The following is a 21,139-nucleotide window of genomic DNA, read 5'->3' on the forward strand; positions in this document are numbered from 1 at the left end:
TTTTGAAGCATGCGTCGAGCCCGTGTGCACACTCTGCTCCTCTTTGTCTGAATTGTCAGACTGATATGAAACCTTACTGGTAACAGCTTACAGCGCTGGTTCACAGCTTGTCCTCCTTCTAGGCAGGTTTGTCAGTTTACAGAGCAGATATTAAATTGTGCCCGTGGTGCTTTGTTGCTGCATATCTCTGAATCCTCTAGCTTAGGAGGCCATGCAATCACTGGAAAGGTGTAGATGATGAGCAAGAACCTACTGATAACACACGCGGAATATGCATGTTTCATGCATAAGAGACTTTTCTTTTTATCTTTATTACCATGTAACCATGAAGGATCAAGTCTGAAGTTGAAGATAGTTGCACAGAGGTAGCAAAGCACTGCTTAAATAAAGATCTCTGGTACATTAGGATCCATTTGAAATGCACATTATTATATTTGATTTGAGAATAAGTTTTTGCCTAATCATCTCCTTTAATGCTTTATCGAACTCAGGATCCGATCCAAGCTTGATATAAGTCACTAGTTATGCTCAAATGCATGTTTTTAGATCAGAAAACCCACACATGCAAAGGAAAAATGTGCAAGTTCCACATCGAAATACCATTTAAATCCCAACCTGAACTAGAACTGTAGATATTGTAGCTTTAAATTTGCAGCTCCTATTCTGTTCTTCCTTTATTTGCAAATGTCAATCCAACTAATGCATTTCATCTGAAATGTAAAAAGCCATTGTGGTAAAAGTGGAATGAATCAAGTTTATTGGATGACATCAAGGCTTTTACACTCAGATTGCTTCATCAGGAGAATAACCTCTGCTAATTACTTAAATAGCCTGCTGTGTTTTCGGATCAAATCAAGGTCATCTGCAAAGGGAACGCCGTCCAGACTCTCTGCACATGAAGCTTGTTTTTCCCCTCAACTTACTGTTATCAAAACAAGATGAATCCTGCTCCTAAATCTTACATCCTACCCACATTCCCCTGCTTATCGCTCTCAAGGGATCCATCAGTTAACCTTAAAAGCACCTGTTTTTAGACAAAGCCTGCAGCATCTCTGGTCAGACACTTGGAAAAGTGTCAGGATCGTCTACTGTGGGTTAAGACCAAAAATTAAGCTCTAAATGCTTGTTGGCGGATTAGTGTGTTATTTTCTCTCAAAAGCAGTCAAATGCACACTGCATTGCAGAGAGCTGCTCCCTGTTGAGACGCAGCCCTAATGTGAAACAGAATGTCTTTTTGCACGTATGATTTTTTTTTGGGGGGGGGGGTTGGTTGTTTGTTTGTTTATTTATTTGGCATGGGAAGGTTAAATAGGAAGGAGATTTCACGAGCACTGAACAGCCACCTGGGAAATACCTCTTCCCCCAAATTACTGGTTGCCAATGAACTGCCTGCTCTGTTTCCACTTCCCTGTTGTGGGTGCTTAGTTTGAGAGGATAGACAGAAAATTGAAATATAATGAGGAGAAAAGCAAGGCAAATGAGAAGAGCAAGGATGCCAATGAATGGGTGTCAACCTGAAAAAGACCTTTACTGCCCCCCATTGGTGGAGACGAACGGATCAGTCACAGTCAAGAAGACGGAAGAACAAGTCTTTTTTCTTCTTTTTCTAAATCCTGGATTTAAAAATTTTTTTTATAAAGTTTTTGTGATCATTATGTTCTATTGTTTAATTTGCTGTTCACACTGCTGTAAAACCCGTCTCCGTGAGCTCTTTGCCACATGGCTCAGAGGATGATACCTGCTCGTAACGTCCTCACGTGTTGGCGGGCTCACTTTGGCCGATACACGTTGTGTTTTTTTTCCTGAGCATCTCTTCTCACACTTTAGCTGCAAAAAGTAGGGCTCGAGAACACTACACCATATCTGAAAACCTTTAGGCACTACGGTGTTGTCTCCTAGCAACCAAAAAAAAAGGGGGGTTGGCGGTGTAGCGTGAGGTGACATTATCCCAAACCACCATCTAGAAATTCCATCTTTATATCTGAGTACTCGTGTGTGATCGTGTTTCATTGCAGGGAATGTGCAGGTTAATATTGTTTTATCCATTTTTGATTGAGTTTAACCAGTGCTTTTCAAAATGTGGGGCGTGTCTCCTCTTGGGGGACGCCAGGGAATTCTAGAGAGGGGATGTGCAGAAACTGGAAAAATAAACCAAAGAATAAAAAGCCTTCAGGGCTGAATGCATCAGTGTTTAACATTTACAATACTCGAGGATGTCTGCTGTTGATTCTCAAATTATATATGCACGTTCCCTCTCGTGGTATTTGCAGTGGAGTCCGAATTTGAAAATGACATATTTAAAAATAGCAAATAACGCGCAACATGCGAGCGGCACTGGACAACAGTTTGCTGAAAACGCCAAAGCAAATGTATCTACCACAATCCTGTTCATCTCACCCTAAGGATTGTACCACCACACAGAGAGTGAGTTGCATGAATAAGAAAAGGTTTCACGTCCTGAATGTCAATTACGAAATCAGGGAGAACTCTGTTCTGCATTAGTGATCTGCACCAATCAAAATGTCACACCAGCTGCCAACAACTTGAAAAGAAACAGTAGTTATCCGTTCAGCCTATATTAATAATTATTCTTGATAGCTGGAGTGTGTCAGATGTAGTCACAGCCATGTGACTTCCCCTTAAACGTCTATTATTATCTGTATTGATCTTAATCATTTATTTGGACCAGCAATCAATATAGCTTGAAGTAGATGTGAGGTTTGTTTTTGCACTTCTACAGGGCAGATTGTAAGCTATAATCTACAATATGTATCATTACTATACGATAACGTCATTGCGATGATGTGATAATGTTTATAACCCAGTCTTGTGACAGCTATGGTACGAAATTTTAAATGAAACATGAAATCCAAGATGAAAAAACATCTGTTAATAATACTGTTTTCACTAGTTGTATTTCCAGTTTAAAAAGAGGTTCTTGTCCTTGTCGTTTGCACGGTTTAGCTGTGGCTGGCAAAAATGATCGATAAATATTCCTCTTATTAGGAGTAAACATGCCTCCTATGGGGGACTGCCCATAGCTATTCGGCTGAAGCTGAAAGACCTCCTCTGATATATGTTCAGGATGGTCATGTTGGCAGTGTTTGGAGAGCTCAATTTTTCTCAGGTGTTACTGTAAGAATTTTAACAGCTACTGCTTGATTACACATTTATCACCAATAATGTCAAAGCTTCCTGCAGGCAAACACTAAATGTGAGGAAAGGAAAATTCTAATTCATGCACAAGCTGCAGGAATAATATAATTTAGAGATACAACCATTTACCAAACTATCAAAACACACCACAGAAAATTTGATGGATAAACAGATTACGCCAGTAAATTACAGCTGATGTAAAAAGAAAACAAAAAAACAAAAAACACTGTTCTCGGACGGTATTGATTGTGTTGAATTTCTTCACAGCAAACCATATCTTACCCAAAAGCAGAACAGGGAGCACAGGAACAAATGCTTTTGTCTGCAGAGGCAGCTGAATTCATATTTCATGCCGGCCGCATTGCCGGGGAGCTACAGGGAACCTTAGTAGAGATTTCACATTTCCGTTGTACTGGCACTGTACTGCCCTTACATTTCTATCCTGCCTGGTTGAAAGGACGAGTTGGCTTGGTGCTGTTATGCAGGAGGAGAGATGTAGTAACAATGTGGAGCACTGCAGCTCAGCTGGGAGCCGAGAGTCCGGCTTTATCTGGAAAGTTGGTTACGCTCGGCATGCTTCTCAAGAACCGAGAGCATATTTTATACCTCATCAGTCAGTTTCCAATCAAGGAATCAATGTTTTGTAATGGCAGGGGTTCGTACAGTTCACGATACACGAGTTAAGATTACTTCATGTGGTTTTATTAGTCCAATCAGATTTATTGGGAGCATGGTGTGTGTTTGATTCAAACAACCTCCAATGCCAATGCTCTGTAAGTGTAGTTTGTTAATGGAGTTCGACACATTCCAATCAGAACCCTTTTATAACACAAACTAGCAGATTGTGTGTATCTCAGTCCACTTCCAAATAAACCTGTGCTTTGATCGAAGTTTCAAGGCACCACAGACCGGACACATCTAAACAGACCAAACACAGGATGTAAGAGGCGTCGGTACCTCGGTCTGGTTGGTGTGTGTAACCGAGGGATTCCTCCCTCTGTTCTCTTACACTCTGAAAAAAAGAAAAAGCCTTTGCAATAATCCCACAAGAGCATTTAGCCCAGCTCCAAGCATCCTTTCTGAGGCTCTGTTGCATAAGTTGCATCATGAAAGCACCCTTTTCGCATCTGTTGACAGCTTTTTGGCTCAGTGGTGAAAATGTACAAAGAAAACCAGGGTTAAAATGAGATCTTGTCTTTTTGTTTTCTGCACTTTGCCAGCGAAGACAATGTGCACTGTGAGTTTGTACACATCTTATCCTACTGTGGCTCATTTTGTGCTTATGCCAGCATTTGCAAGATCAAACCCAAGATGTAAACAAAGAGCATTCTGGGTTAGCAGGTGTGATCTTTATTCTCCCGCCTGATTTTCCCGACGTGTGTTGAATTGCTGTGGTGATATTTTTTAGAAATCTCGGTTCTGACAATGGGAGGAATGTCTCCATTGTGCACGTCAATCACGATCTGTCTCCAAGGACACGGCACTTCTGAAGCCCTTCACAGCTTATGTGTGGTTCCTTTAAAGGTCGTCGGTCCATGTTGCATTCAACAATCAGCTTCACTTCAAATTATCTCCGGTGCCGTTTGAGGCCTGGTTTTCAAATGGAATCGGTCTGCTTGTTTGGTGGACCCAAAGGGGTTTTTGATGGCAATGAAAGGGCTCAATGGACCGCACTAATGCAGCAAACACACCAGGGTCTGTTTTAATCGCACCAGCGCTGGCAAAGTGTGAAGCCACGCTAGGAGACCCGAATTCTCAGACCAGCATCCCAGAATGAATCCTCCAAACATCTGATGGCCCTCTGATTAGAAAGAATCGATCTTCTAATTTCGAAACACACATTATAGCTGCACTAATCAATATCTTTGTTTAAACAGGCAGCTAAATGACAGGGTAATATACAGCATCTAAGAGGGAGAATCATGCTTCAACTCGGTCGAAAAAGAAAGTTTGTGGCAGCTTTTATTTTACTAATTCCTTTCCAGTTCACTAATCTCGTCAGCTGTGTTTGCAGGCAGCAAACAAAGAGCATTTACCTGATACAGAGACTAGTTTCCCCTGATAAGAAAGAAAAAAAAAAAAAAAAGCTAAAAAGATTAAACATTCACTAATGAACACAAATGTTCCCTTGTAAGGCTTTATAAGGAGATGAAACTTTAAAAAATAGAACATTTCCTATCCTGGGAACTGCTATAGCCAAACATCTGTTTAATAAATTGTTTAATCCAACTAATGGACAGGTTGCAAGTTCATCACAGAGCAAACACAGACTCACATTCATGTCTATAGGAAATCAGTTTAGCATCACCAGTTAACTTCAAAGTGTGCATTTTTGAACTATGGAAGGTAATGAAAGTACCCACTGTCAACCCATGCATGCACAGGGAAAACATGCAAACTCTGCACACAGATGCAAGTGCTCACAAAGACATCCCTCGCTTCAAATATTCCATATATATTTTTCACTATATAAATAGTCTCAACTTGCAACTGATTGTTCCCATGCGAGCTTCATTGTTAAAGAAATACAGTATTTTTCCATAGGTTCAGTTTAGACAAACACGAAGTTTGTCATGAAATCTGAAGGAAATTCTCTGCAAGTTATGTACCTTCAAAGAAGTCAGCAGTAAATAGCATGTGTACTGGTCTTTGCCATGAGAATGAAACAAACAAAAGAGCTCAAACATCATCAAGAGAATGACGGAGAACTCTTTGGGGGGAAAAGACTTCACATATCAAACACCAAAATAAATATATTCAAGGATATTTTTTTTTTAAGAACATAAAAATTTCTAGGGATCAAACTGAAGTACCTATTTACAAAAAAAAAAACAAAAAAACATGCAACCTACACAGAGAAAAACCCAATGCCAGTATTCCGATTGGAGTTTGTCCATGATTGATTGCTTAACTTTAACCTCAACACTCTGGAATGAGCGTCATCTCTGTTGAATACACATATTTCGATATTCTGTTTATTTTTCAGCTGTGAAGCACTCTCTGACTTGAGTTTGAGAATTACTAAATGAATACGATCGATATTACAAGATGTAAGTTGGTAGATTTTTCACAAGTGGAAACAAAGTTCTGCTTCTCTGTGACTTTGGTCACCTTTATTAAGCCGGATTCCATTTCTGCGCAGTCGCAACATAAATCTACTCCCAACTCAGGAGTGTATGTTACACTACACCTCCGCACCTCTGTGACTCTTGAGTACAATCCCCTGGCGATGCAGCCGTCACACACAGACACCCAGAGGAGGGACGCTCACACTTGCACCACCACTCGCCCCTCATGTGACATGCATATTTTATAGACAACCTTTCACTCCAATCCCAGTCCTGAACCCACGGGGGCACTCTGGTTAAAAGTCACATTGACTGGGCAAACAGTTCCTTCACAGCTGCCAAGAACTAAACAGGACGTGTGGTAAAATTCTACCACAGTTAATCAGACACGCTTCTACAAATAAAAAAGATCAAAAGAAAAGAAGAATCTACTTTCTCAAATGTATTTCCATTGTTAATGCAGTATTTTTTAAATTGCTTTAGGCTAAATTTAAAAGTATTTCTATTCTTGCATTTGCCCCTTTTTTTGGCCACATTCACTGTATCCGATGACATAATTCCATTTAATTTACGCTGTAATGTTTTCCCATCAAAACAAATACATGAATGTAGTAAATAGCCTGACACATCAGCAAGTTTCCTGTGTTTATCCGTGCTCCGACCAGGTTTTTTGTTGTTCCATATTGGGTCCACAGGGAAACGAAGGAGGGCCGCACATTACGTCAGCCGTGCTACTAATGAGGTTGGATGTTGTTGTAAAAGCCTCAGAGGTTGGATCGCTAGGAAATATTTTAAATAAAAAAATACAGGATGCACGGGACTGCCGTCCCTTCAGAAGACATAAGGCTATACTTTGAAATTCACAAATACTCCCCAAGGCAAAAGGTATCAACCCCTAAGAGCACAGAAAATTTTGTACACAAGCATGTTTCCTATTGTACTGGAGTATTTAACAATTCATATATAATCACATACGTTGGAGAAAATGAGTGAACTTGTCATAACTGCAAACAAAAGCAAGATTGTGAGTCTCGTACTCCGTCCATCAATCTTCTTTGCCGGTTAGTCCATCTCATACTGTGCTGTTTGAAAGGAGTTATGCAAAATAAACTGTGTGGCGTTGGAACCAGAGCTGTTATTAAATATGAAATCAGGACAAGCCGTGCACACGTTTCCATCGCAGACTTGAAAAGATTGGTGGTGTTTTTGTGATTGTTAATGTAGTTTCAGCTCAACGATCAGCTAAGATAAATTTGGTTATTTTGGAACATTTACTGTAAATCTTCAATTTGAGGATCTGATTTAATTTAAGATTCACAGTGCAATTATGGGAGCTAATTCTCTCACAAAGTCAATGCTGTGACAAGAAGAGACTCTAGGAAATATTGTGAAATCTAAGAAACCATTATAGCTTAGAATATATCTTAAATTAAAGTCTGCATAGATAATAGTTGTGGTGAGCCAGCTGAGAAAATGCTCACTACAATAAGAGCTCCTAAAGCCTGAGTTTATATGCACCTTCAAAACAGACACAATCATAAACAAATGTTTTCAGATGTTTAAATCAACATTGCATGTTAGTACATTAATCTATTAAATAAATTCAAAACAGATATTCCATATTCAACAAAGGTAAATGTATTCAATTGAGAACTGTTTTTTATACAAGCTGACCTTCAGGAATAATAAACTGGATTGGTGGTTACTTATAGTACTTATAGTCATAGAAAGATGGGTGTTTGGGAAGTTAGAAGTCAGGATATTCCCATTTCCCAGTTGTGTATGTTTACATAACAACAGGAAAAAGGTCTCTTACCGTTTACACGACAACAAATTCGAGTGTATCCGCAAAACTTTCTTCACTTTTGGAGGATCCGTTTACACGGCACCAGTTTGCGGATGCACTGTATCCGCGAAGTTTTTAATCCGGCTCCCAAGGTGGAAAGATTCTTTCACGGCGCAAATCCCTCCTGCAGAGACTGATGGCGGCTACAGAGCCTGTTACTGCGCATGCACATCTCTCCTCCTCCCTCCTGCTCATTCAGTTGTAAACAAACATGGCGGCCGCGTAGTGGTACGACCCGCAGTCTATATTCTAGTTTCATCGTCCAGATCAGTAGTTTAATAGTTGAGACTCACCCCTGATGGCATCCGATGCGTCATCAGTCCATGCGGATGTCGGGTTCTCGCCATTTTCTTCACGTTTATAGTGTTTTGTTCTCTGCACACACGTCTGTGTAGTTTCATAACAAAATTAAGCAACAGCGCCCTCCAGTGCCCCGGCATACTAACTACATCTTTGTCTCTGTGTCCGCTGCTGCAGTGTAAATGCACTCCTTTCTTTTTGCGGATTAGGTGTTGTCACGTGAAACGTTGTTGTGTAAACAGGGCCCTGTTTACACAACATTTCAACTGAAAACTCGTCGATTCAGAAAAGCTTCTCATTTCCACGATAACAGTTTGAAAACAATGTCTGTTTCCATGGATATGGCAGAAAATATGGACTGGGAGTCATGACACTCTGAAGGCCTCAATTGTTGTTATTGTCCATCTTCTAGCAGTGAGAGCCATTTTCAAAAAAAGTTTTCAGTGGCTTCAAGCACCGTTGTCTTATAAACCGACATCCAAAACACAACAAAGGTTTTGCATTTTCACTTGAAAATGTTGTGTTTTGTTGTAAAAAGGGCCTAAATCAGCGCTATTTAGAATCACAAAAAACATTTCATCATCCTTTTAAACCAACACGTGGATAAAAGGAAAGTTATCTATTGACTTCAAATTCTACTTAAAGAAAAGTCAATGTGGTCGCTGGCTATTTCCTTTAACTCTAAGATTTATGAAGGAGGGTATCATTAAACATCCTCATGTGGATCCACAAATGCCATTTAACTGACATGAGATCTTTATCTCAAAGGTCTCCTAAATGTCCTATCTTCCAAGTAGATGTCTTGAATTTTAAGGCATTCAATTTCTTTTCCTCCAGTTTCGAGGTTTGGAGTTTCCCACCTCCCTGCTCTAATGCAAGCACCACGCTCGAAGCTACCTCTTCTTTCACACGGTAAAACTTCTCATTCGTGATTAGTGTCAAACGCTTTCCTCGATTCATTTCCCTTCATTTTCCCTCCATTTCTCATGCATGTCTCTCGACAGCTAGCAGTCTATGTAACAAGTTGATATATCCTTCACTAATCCTCCCTTCTAAGATGTAATGTCATCAGGAAGCACAATAGCAGACCCAGACAGAGCTTAAATGAAATCGGAGCTTCCTGGTTTGGTTCCAGAAGCAAAGAAAATCTCTTTGAGAATCCTCCTTATCCCACCAGACATTTTAAAACCGTGATAATGACTAAAAATACAGCTCTGGCACACAGTCTGTCTCCACTGGATATTGTGTGGGTCGCTTTATGTGTTATGGCAATTTTTCTTTCCGCTTCAGTCATTTGCTATTTTGGTATCAACGGGCTTCCTTTATTGAATTGTGAAATGATGGATGAAGTACTCAATGTTACATCGCTTAGAGTTGAGCAATGGTTCACAGTTTTTGAATGAGAAAATAAATATCTATACACATTAACTGTTCCTTGACGGAGAATATGCTGGACAAAACACATATTTTAAGATATCGCTCTATTTGCTCGATCACGACAGTGCAAAAAGACGATTTCCGGCGAAAGTATTGTGTTTTGCACCTTCACCCGCTCCCCTTCTAAACTCTTAGAGGTACTGGGCATGCGAGTTTAACCTGGACAGGTCACTATGTCCATCGCAGGAAAAACACATCGAGACAGATAACCACACGTGCACTAATTCACCTCTACTTCTACATGCAATGTTGAAGTCGCCAATTTACCTGAAGTGCATATTTTTTAAACTAATACTTGGCTTTAAACACAACTTCATAGTCTACTCCTAATGTATTTGTTGCCATTTTATTGTTTGTTTTTTTATTGATCGTACCTTCTTTTTGTTTTTTTATGTCTATTTATGTACAACCCTTTGGTTCACCTGTGTTTGTTTTGAAAGTGCTCTAGAAATAAGGTTGAGTCAACCTGAGTAGGAGGAAAAACACGCATGCACAGGGAGGTTGAAGCCGGACCACAGCTTGAAACAGGGATATTTGCACCGTGGGGTGAGAGTCCGAAACCTCTAAACCACTGTGCCGCCTCCTGAAGTGTCTCCGACCAGGTTTAACTTAAAGTAACCCTCTTTAATGACAAACAGAGTTTTCTCCATCTATACTCTTGGTAAAGGTCATAGATTTGCATCATTATCTTTCCCCATTGAGACGCATCATTGTGCCAGAATGGAAGAATTCCTTGTTGGTTTAATTGCATGAATTACTGATGATTTGTTTTTGCAACTCCATATTTTGTCTTTGCCTCTTTATCGACTCAACTTTTAAAAAAATCTAAATTAAAATAAATTTCATCTGATTTTACAAATATGCTACATCCGTAAGTACATCCATGTCTGCTGAGCTTCTCTTTGAATCGCTTGTATTGTGTTGGGAGGACAAACGGGATTTGTAGCATGAACAATAGCAGATGATCTGCTGTAGGCTTCGTTCTCTATGAAACATTAATCATGTTCTAATGACGGAATGAATGAGTGGGGGAGTAAGAAGAAAAAACAAAAAACTCCCAAGTGCATAACTTCCCTGTGATTTCCATGACAGGAACTCATCAAATCAGCATCTCCCTGTGGGGTGGATGTGTGGGAAACATACACATCCTTATAGTGTGTGTGTGTGTGTGTGTGTGTGTGTGTGTGTGTGTGTGTGTGTGTGTGTGTGTGTGTGTGTGTGTGTGTGTGTGTGTGTGTGTGTGTGTGTGTGTGTGTGTGTGTGTGTGTGTGTGTGTGTGTGTGTGTGTGTGTGTGTGTGTGTGTGTGTGTGTGTGTGTGTGTGTGTGTGTGTGTGTGTGTGTGTGTGTGTGTCACGCTCTGTTTTTTTCCGGAATATTCCATTAAGCAGAGAAATAGGGGTCAGACGGACAGCTGGGCACGGCCAACCTGCTGAGAGAGAAATTAAATGTACTTTCCTCACCAATCAATAGCCCACTGTGTGGAGATGATGGAAGGTTGTTGAGGTTAGGAATACAGTGTTAATTTGAGGCGGCATTGTCCTCAGAGCTCCTGAGGGTCATGGCACACTCTGCATCTGAAAAACTTTAGCTCAGACCACGACAGGGCTGTTTAAAACCCTCCGTCATTTCGTCCGCCTCTGACTGAGCCACAATAAAGTCATTCATGAGGGAGATTTTATTCAAGTGCTAAATTTATTGATTGTCCCCCCCAGAAGGAATTATGCGTTACAAAGTGTGTGGTAATGAAACAAAAGTAGATGTTGTACACCCTGGGGTGTTCTCACCATTTGTCTTTTTATGTTTCTCATTTCATCCATTCTGAATATGGATTTTAAATGTCAGGGTATTCGGGGGCACTTCACTGCCTTCAGATTGAAACTGTGACTGTAAAACACAGTGTTCAACTCCTTCCACATGCTTTTTATTGGTGGGTATGTGTATACCCAGAGAGGGAGGAAGCAAATAAATAATTACTTAGGTTGAGTATTCATTTCCGGCAATGTTTTACAATTCATGAATTGACCAAATTGACATATTCAGAAGCGATTCTAATGTCAGTAATGGTTGAATAACAAGATCCGAACTTTAAAATGAAATGGTGACTTTTATATGAAGTCCTTTGGTTTCGAAAATAATGTTTCTTCTGACTGAAAACAAAGATACAAGTTGAATAGTGTGTGTGTGTGTGTGTGTGTGTGTGTGTGTGTGTGTGTGCGTGCGTGCGTGCGTGCGTGCGTGCGTGCGTGCGTGTGCGTGTGCGTGCGTGTGCGTGCGTGTGCGTGCGTGTGTGTGTAGTGCATCACTATATGGACCCACCACCAATTTGCCTTTAAAGGACACTCATTTAAATATTTGGGGGGAAAAATACCTTCTTTTATACATTTGTGACTTTTTAGGGGTCAGTTTAAAAAAAAATACAGTTAAATTGTATTTATATGTAATTAAAATAGCTGTTGAAATTATAAAACTGATCAAGGCTGCTTCTTATACATTATAGTTTTACCTGTTTAGATTTTTTGTATTGTTCGTGTTTTTCTTTTGTATTCTACATCTTTTGCTTCTTTTGACATTGTTTCATGTTCACAGCGCGTGGACAGTCGTATTTACATACGTGACACATGAAAATCTCATTTCATCTTAACATATAGTTATGTATTTGTCACAACTTATTGCTTGGAAAAAAATCTCTGAACGGGTGCTTTCAGAAGGCAGAAAAATTAAGAAGAAAAGTTATTTGTTATGTAAAGAATATGTATTTTAAAGAAACATCTCATTTGCCTCATAAAAGGTTAATGAAGGACAACTTGTATCAATGATCTACACAACTAGGTTTTTGTCTTTTGGCCTCGTGACAATAAGTTAAATAAAAGAAGTTGTGCATCTGCCGTCTGAATATGTGAAGAATACCAGACGACTTTGCATATACCCATCACACTCGCATATTTCAATGACGATGTACAAAATAGTGTTAACTGTAAAATCAATTTTTAACGAATGTCTGCTAAAATCTGCAGTTTAAATGCATCTTATCGAAGTCATTATGCAACATGGCCTCCGAGTGACATTGCAGAGCATCTCAACGGCCCGGCTGTGAGAAACCAAGGACGTCAACTCACTCGAGCAAAATAGTGCACAGCTGTGAAGGCCTGAGAAAGCTGCAGTACCAGGAGGGCCAAATCCGATAAGATACCCGCTCACGTTCCTTTGTTGGTCAATCACAAACACGCTGCCAAACATTACTCTCCCCTCAGTGTGATCCAAAAATAAATTTAACATGGCACAAACTCAGAGCTGAATTATTCAGATTCATATCCGCGATCATGTTGGAATTCGTTTTTTGATATGAATGCGTTTGCTTTTTTTCTGCGGAGAAGATCCCCGAAAATGCCGAGAGCAAACAGAACAAGTTTCATCTGTCGGGGCGACAGTTTGCTTTTTCATCCCCAACATGCTGCCGCCCTCTGCCATCATACATCCCTCGTGCTGTGTATGTTTGGTGGCGTATGCATCAAGAAGACGTCATTTCACATTTCAGACCCTGCAGAAACATTGATTTTCACATGAGATGTTTAAATATAATGTAACCGGAGCCAAACTATCGGGGAAATATAATTGCAGCTTGTAATTCTATCAAAAAATACACTTGAATAGAATTAGTCCTTCAAAAAAACTTCAATTATAATGTCTAGTAAAATGCAAAATACACCAACAAGGCATCCCAATGCCTGTTTATTGGTTAGCAGGAGCAACAATATAGTTCAGTGCCTTTAGGTTAAAATGTTGTTTTGTTTAGTTTTTTGCCAAAACATTCAGTTTCGCAACAAATTATTTTCTCTTTGTAAAAAAAAGAAAAAAGTTGTGGAAATGGTTCCCAGCTGAAATTAGTTACTTGTGCCCTCTTAAAAAACGCTGTCCGTGTGCTTGCAGTGAGAAATGTTGGTTGTATTACTGGTTGGCTAAAAAGAAAAAGAAGAATATGCTTTTCGAGACACAAACACAGCACTTGCCTGCTGTTGTTTATGTGTGTGGGTGGAGCTGCATATGTGCATACTACATGTGTGCTGAGTGGGAGCAGGAGCACAGCTGGGGTCTTGGCTTTCGCTGTCAGCTCCATCTTCAAGCCTTTTTACATCTCATTGTGAAAACCTCTGCTCACCAAACTCTTCAGCTCCCAGTCGGGCTCAAGCACCCTTTGTTTTCTCCCAGGGTCGCCTCTTACTATTGTCTACTGTATGTTGTTGAGCTCATGGATTGTATTGGCTCTGCTGAATCTGGCTATGGAGCCAACTGCAGAGCTGCAAATCAAACACCAGCTGAGCCCCACACACCCTCATCTGTGCAGGTAAAAAAATAAATAAAAAAGAAGTGTATAATCTCCCTCTTTCAGACCACCTGCAGCGAATGCACAGATTTGCCAGAAAAAGGTTGTTTAGGGTGGGGTGTTTGACAGCTGCATTATGAAACTAATGCCGCTGCCAAGTGGCATTTCAAGCTGTATATCAGTTTAACTTTGGCGAACGAACATCAGCCTTCACATCATGGCTGTCGGCATCCTCTCAGGAGAAGATACCGAATGAGAAGAGACAAACTGTGATTGACCTATGTGATTTAATTCAGGCTGAAACTGTACTACCTTTGGCTCATTTGAATACTACCAATCTGGCTAAGGGGGTACCAAAGGTTCTAAGTGGGTCTCTGCTGCCCCCTGTAGCTCTCTTACTCCACACTGAAACTTAATTTGATTTTATGCCATAATGAATTTATAAGTATTTACAGATATCACGTGAAAATAGAAAAAGTAATGATTAACGTCAGGAAAATATATATTTTTTTGTTATATCTATATGCAATTTGCCTATAGACATCCTTATATCGTCTCTCTATATGCTCTGCCAGTTCAATTTGCTTGAGCTGATGTGTTGTGGGTAAACGTAGGCATGCACAGGGAAAACATGCATACTCCACACAGAATGGCCCCGAAGTCCAACCTGGATTTGAACCGGGATCATTTGTGCAACGATAAACAAATGTGAACCACAACAGCACCTCTCCACAGTAGATGGATGTAAGTGAAATTATCTGTCAAATTTTAGGATATAATTCCATTTTTAAAAGATGAATAAATAAATAAATTGTGGGAAACCAAATTATTGACATTTTTATATGCAATTCATATGATCTACATCTTTTTATCTTTATGACGTTCAAGTCTGAAAATATGATCATACATCTGTTTTTGCACAAATCTACACTGCCATCTGGTGGAAATTATCCGCATTTATGCTTCTGAATTTGATAGATTTTAGACTTTGGGATGTTTTTTGTTTTTGTTTTGTTTTTTATGACCCAGTGTATTTCCAAAATGCGTTTCCATCATGGTGTTTGGCATGATTACCTGTCCTAAAACACTCTGAGTTGCCTTTTGGATTAAGTGGGCTGCAGTGTTGGTGAAAAACTCCCCTCAATGCCTTCCAAGCTTCACTGGGGCGCCTTGTTTGTGCCTTGAGGTATTTGATTCAGTTGGCCATGGGCTGTCCCCAGGCAAACCTGATGTTGTTGTAAGTGTCTGTCAAGACAACAAACTGGTTTACCAGCCAGTTGTCTGCGCAGATCGTCCCACACAAAGTACATTCGCACTCATTGCTCATGGCAAGCCTTTTCCAGATTGATTGTTTTAGAATAGAATAAATGATTATTGCTATTTCCACAGGGACAAAATATTACAGGTACACTTCATTAATAGAGTCAGCTTTACGGGTAAATGAAATAAGAAATTTGTCCAAATGAATCAATGTTTAAAAAAATAGACAGGTGGGAAATAAGAAAAAGACACGTAAAAGTATATGCTCATATAAAGAAAAAAAGTGGTGAAAATGAAATAGGTTACGTGAAATAAGGGAAGTTTTGTAAATATATATTAATCTACTTCTACCTCTGTTTTTCTATCTCTATGCAATTCGTATTACTTGTTGAACTAATGTAAAAGCAACATACCATCAAAGAATATTCATTGGAATTAAAATGATTACTCTTGTATTGACCAATTTCCAGACGGAATCTACAGAGCTGCACCTATTCATGCTGAAATTAGTCTAAAGGCAAGACATCCCTTTTAATAATTCCTTTTTATGTATGTACGCATGCTTTACATTTTTCTTTCGCTCACTTTTGAGAACATGTTCTGCAGCATTGACTCTGTTTCCACTTCTCCCAATTCTACCTAATTATGAACTCCAAGTGATCCATTCCTGCATTTATGAGCACCCTCAGGCTCGCCTGCTAATGAGCACAGACCACATGTTGGTAGAAATTAACTGTGGTTTTAGGTTTGCCTGGACTCGCCAGACCTGATTCAAACATTGCATCAAACGGCCGTTTGTTGAGCCAACATTGGTTCTAGTTAGTGAAAACTGGATATAGACGGGAATAGGCTGGGCATCGCCTTTCCAGCACTGATTCGTTGGGAACCTAAATGCTTGGTTCAAAGATTATCTGCTCCAGAGAATCTGGATATATGACCAATCTGTTACTGGACATGTTGAGAATATCAAGTAGTCGCTGTCTGCCTTTTTGTTCATATCAGAGTCTGAGCATCTTCAGCTGCAGCCCGAAAACATTGGAACGGTCTCTCCAGTCATATCAGATTATCTTATTTTGAGTTGAAAACATATTTATTAACCTTGGTGTTTTTAGTCTCGCCCACAGTAATATTAGTATTGATTATCTTTTCTTTTTTTTTTTTAAATCCCACTCATCCATCCATCCATTCATCCGCTATGGTGCTTTAACCATCTTAGACTTGCATAACAGACAATCACGCTCATTCACATCAATCCCTACGTGCAATTTAGCATCACCAAGTAACCTCAGATGTATTATGTGTTTGAAAAGTACAAACCACAACAACCCTCTATTCCATGTGTGCACCGCTTTTTAGGTTTTTATTTGGTTTCATTCAGCACTTTGGTCAATGCCTGCTTTTTACAAATGTACAATAGAAATCATTTACTTGACAATCCTATACTTTACAATGATGTGAAATATATATATGTATAATTGATGTATACTTCAGTGTCTATAAAAATAAATCGAAAATGACAAGTTACAGAAATGACAGCTTATAGATGTTTCATCAGAAAGATTTTTTTCAAATGTTAGACGGGATGTTGAATACATGGGTTTTTGGGGGGGAATGCTGCACTCTAACTCTGGTTAAATTTAACGTAATCATCCTTTTCCCCTCTGGAGTAAATAGCGCTGCTGTCCATGGTGCTGAACCTTGTTTTATTTTGTTTTTTCACTCTTGCCATTTTGGTGCCTGTGCTCACAGCATACAGCAGATTTAGGGGGAAATGAAACAGCGGAAGAGGAGAGTAAGCAGTTTTATATTTCCATTATGCCTTTTTTTTTTTATATATATATATTGATAATCAAATGAGTCTGAACTACAAGCACAGTCTAGTCTCAGGACCGTGTCGGAATCAATTATTCCCCAGTACCAGAAACTAACCCGTCATTTACTCATTTGCATGCAAATGAAAACACCAAATGGAGACACAAAGTGCAAGTCAAGTTCAGGAAAAACAAACACAACGGTTCAGGTGCTAGTGCACTTTTCAACGCAATGACAACAGAGTCAATTACCAATAGGCGCAAATCATGCAACTTCATTTCTGACGTAAATGATGCGAAGGAAATGCACCTCAGTCCAGACTGAATATTTTCTCATCAAAATTGTGCCATTCCTGTATGTTAACCTTCTATATCAGTAGAACTATGCCTGAGGATATTGACTTTAATCCAAAAACAACAGGTGCGAATACTTATTCCTTATTATTTTTTTATGCAATTACCCTTAATAGGATATGTGCAGCATATTTAATAGACAGCACTACATTTATAACGTATGTGCTCCTTGAACTCTGACTGACTTTTAATGTAGATTTTAAATTACACCCTACCTACATTCTATGTGTGCAAAGAAAGCCATTAGCTCTCCAATGAACCTTTCATTGGACTTTATTTTATTATTATTAAAAAGGAGCTTCATCCCTGTCGTGGCTAATTGTGTGGGAGGATGAAAGTAAAGCTCAAAACCTAACTTTATTGTAAATTGATGCCAGTTCTAACCTAAATGTCCTTCCATGACTATGGCCCGAGAAAATTTACACAAACCCTGAACAGGTTGCCACGCCATGCGGGGAAAACACAAGCACTTCATCATAACAAAGCACAATTGTAAAAACCCTAATTACAAAGTCCAGACGCAATCACTCAATAAGAGTATACAAACTCTGCATAAAGATCCTCTAGACGAGAACTTTTAACGTTGTGATTAGTGCTGATCACAAAACTTCTGTGCAGCTCTGATTTAAATGTGTATGGCCCTAAAGGTATTAACAGTGATTTGTGTGCCCTTGTCAAAGACATTAAGAAAATTCAAAGTGATTCCTAAATAACCACAGATGATTGCATGGATAGTACAAGAGAAATTATAACAAATATTTACACAAGATACTTCATTTGACCAAAACAAAGCGAGAAGTGACATGCGTATAATATTGCACTTATAATAAAAGCACATTTAACATTTTTGCCCCAGCAAATTGGTGTAGTTGTGAGGTGGAGAATTTCTTTTCATATACCCATGAAAATCGGTGAAGAATGTGTTTGCAATGAAATTAAGACGTTCCAACTGAATCTATTGTATGATAACAATGGAACTGTTAACTACAAAATCGTTCCCATACTCTATCCATCTATCCATCTATCCATCTATCCATCTATCCATCTATCCATCCATCCATCCATCCATCCATCCATCCATCCATCCTGCAGTTTCCCAATTCGCTGCAGCAAACTTGATTGATAGATTGATTTCACTGTGACATAACCATTTTATTATTCACATGGGTCAGCTTATGATACCAATAATGATCAAATTTGTTAATAATTCAGATTTACAGTAAATTTTCCACAATAGGAGGAAGAGGAGGAATCTCTTGAGAAAATGCAGAATTCTAAATGTGAAAAGGTTAAAAGGTGAATTCCATCTGGGAGAAGCATAGCTCACGGTCAGAAGTGAATTTAGACACTCTGATTTAATCTCTCATTGTGTGGAATATTATCCAATACATAAATCACCTAAAAGTGCCAGCAGACTACTGATCTCCAGGTGGATGTTTCGTTGTATTTAAATGTTGTGCATTACATTATCTGTGTTATCACCTTTTGAAAATATGGTACAAACTTCTTCCAACTGCAACACATCAACTCAGCGCATTGATTATCGTATAACATAAAAACTGCTTTTGAGAACTAATAGGAGATGAGGAGGCCAAATTCTAATTTAAAATGATAAGGCATAACAATAATTGATTTGTGTTAACAATATACACAAATCTCGTGACTGAAATACAGACAAATAGTCTGAAAAGACCTGTTGGTGGACAAAATGATAGATTTATAGAGATTTCATTGTCTGTTCAGTGCAAGTAACGAGAGGAGTCGCTGGTTCAAATCCCAATGTGAACCATCAAGCAAGGGGTTTAACAAATAATAGCTTCAACTGCATCACAGAGTTAAAGTCGTACTCAATCAAATGCGTGGGATCCTCTGATCTACTGTGGTGTAGTAACAGGAAAACAGCCCTGTCACTTAACATATTCTATCTTAAGGCCTGTAGCGCTGTATTATGTAATAATGGTGCAGCATGTAATAATGGAATACATTTTCAACTCATTATGTAATAACATCGCATTTTGTAATAATCTGCCACATTCTGTAATAAAATTCTTGAACACATTTTGTAAAATTCTTTGCCGCATTTCGTAATAACTTCTTACAAATTGCAACAGTTATTACAAAATTCGGGTTAAATGCACTCAGTGGCACTAACAATCTAGTTTCATTTCTTCAAGAAAAAAGGAATGGCTGGTGGAAATACTGACTGACTTGTAACTTTAAAAATCTAGCAGCCACAATGGCAGGTGATCTAAAAAGTTAAACCGGATTTAGAGCCCCGATTCTACCATTGATATGTTTGCAGGACATGTGGTTCTAGTCCAACTGAATCTTAATATTTTCTCATTAGTAAACATAGACCCATGTATAAGGATAAAAGGCCGAATTTTTTAAAATAATGCAGCAAATTATTACATTTTCTTAAAAAAAAAAAAAGGTGGAACACCCACATTTTGTGAGAACTGTTGCACTATGTAACAAGGTGTTACAAAACGTGGCAAGGTTTATTACAAAATGCGTTAAAGAATTATAATACAAAAAGCGGCAGATTATTACAAAATGTGGCGTGATTATATAATAGGTCAAAAATGTAATACATATTACACCAATATTACAGAATGCGGTGGAACAAGGCCTACGAAGTTCACAGTATGTATTCTCAGCGCCGATGATAACAATCCATCCTGTAACATGCCAAGTCTTTGCACTTTGTGCAACAACTTTTCTTAAAAGCGTATATAGAGAAACAAAAGAATTAAAGAATGAATAGACATTTAAATTGTTCTCTTGAATGCTCAGAAATTCAGCTGATGGTCTTAAACTGTACTTTACTGATGCAGTAGGTGGATCCTCCCATGTCTTTGTCTCTTACTGGGGAAGAAAAATCTTCCATCTTTATTCTATAATCTGGGATTTTTGTGAAGGATAAGCGTTATCTGTGTCTAGCGGTCCCAGTGAAACAATCCTAAATTTAAAAGAATTTTGATTATTTTTAAAAGCGATAACTCCTCAAATATTATATAATAACAAGTCTCTATCAGTCAAATAACATGTCCCAGCAGGTACTGTTAAATTGTTTACCGTCAGGTGACTCAGCAATGAAACACATTCAGTCAGTATTTAAAGACATTTGCATCACATATCACTTATTTCACTGCAAACAGGTAGTCGATCCCAAAAAAGAAATGCTTGGTGAATACACTGATTATGCCTCCTCAATATCATTGTTTCAAATGTAGTTTTGTACCCGTGCTCATTTCAAACTGTGTCATTTTGAATGGTTCTGTTAAGAGTCGAAGTCCAATAAATGATTTTATTGCAATTAACTGTCAGTTCTAAGAGTAACTTTCATTAAAATATACATTTATTGTTTTAACAAGGAATTTCCAAACTATACTTTAAGTAGAAATGCCAATTCAGCTACATGATGGTTATTTTGATAATTGAGTAAAAAGGTTGTCTGGTTTTTTTTGTGTGTGTGTTTTTTTGTAATCTTTTGGGGGGGGTTACAATCAAGAATCACATTAGAATGTGCTAAAATAAGTGAAATAAGCCATGTATCATATAGTTGCTGCATGTATTTGACTA

This window comes from Lipophrys pholis, assembly GCF_963383615.2.
Source record: "Lipophrys pholis genome assembly, chromosome: 12".
NCBI classification, from domain to species: domain Eukaryota; kingdom Metazoa; phylum Chordata; class Actinopteri; order Blenniiformes; family Blenniidae; genus Lipophrys; species Lipophrys pholis.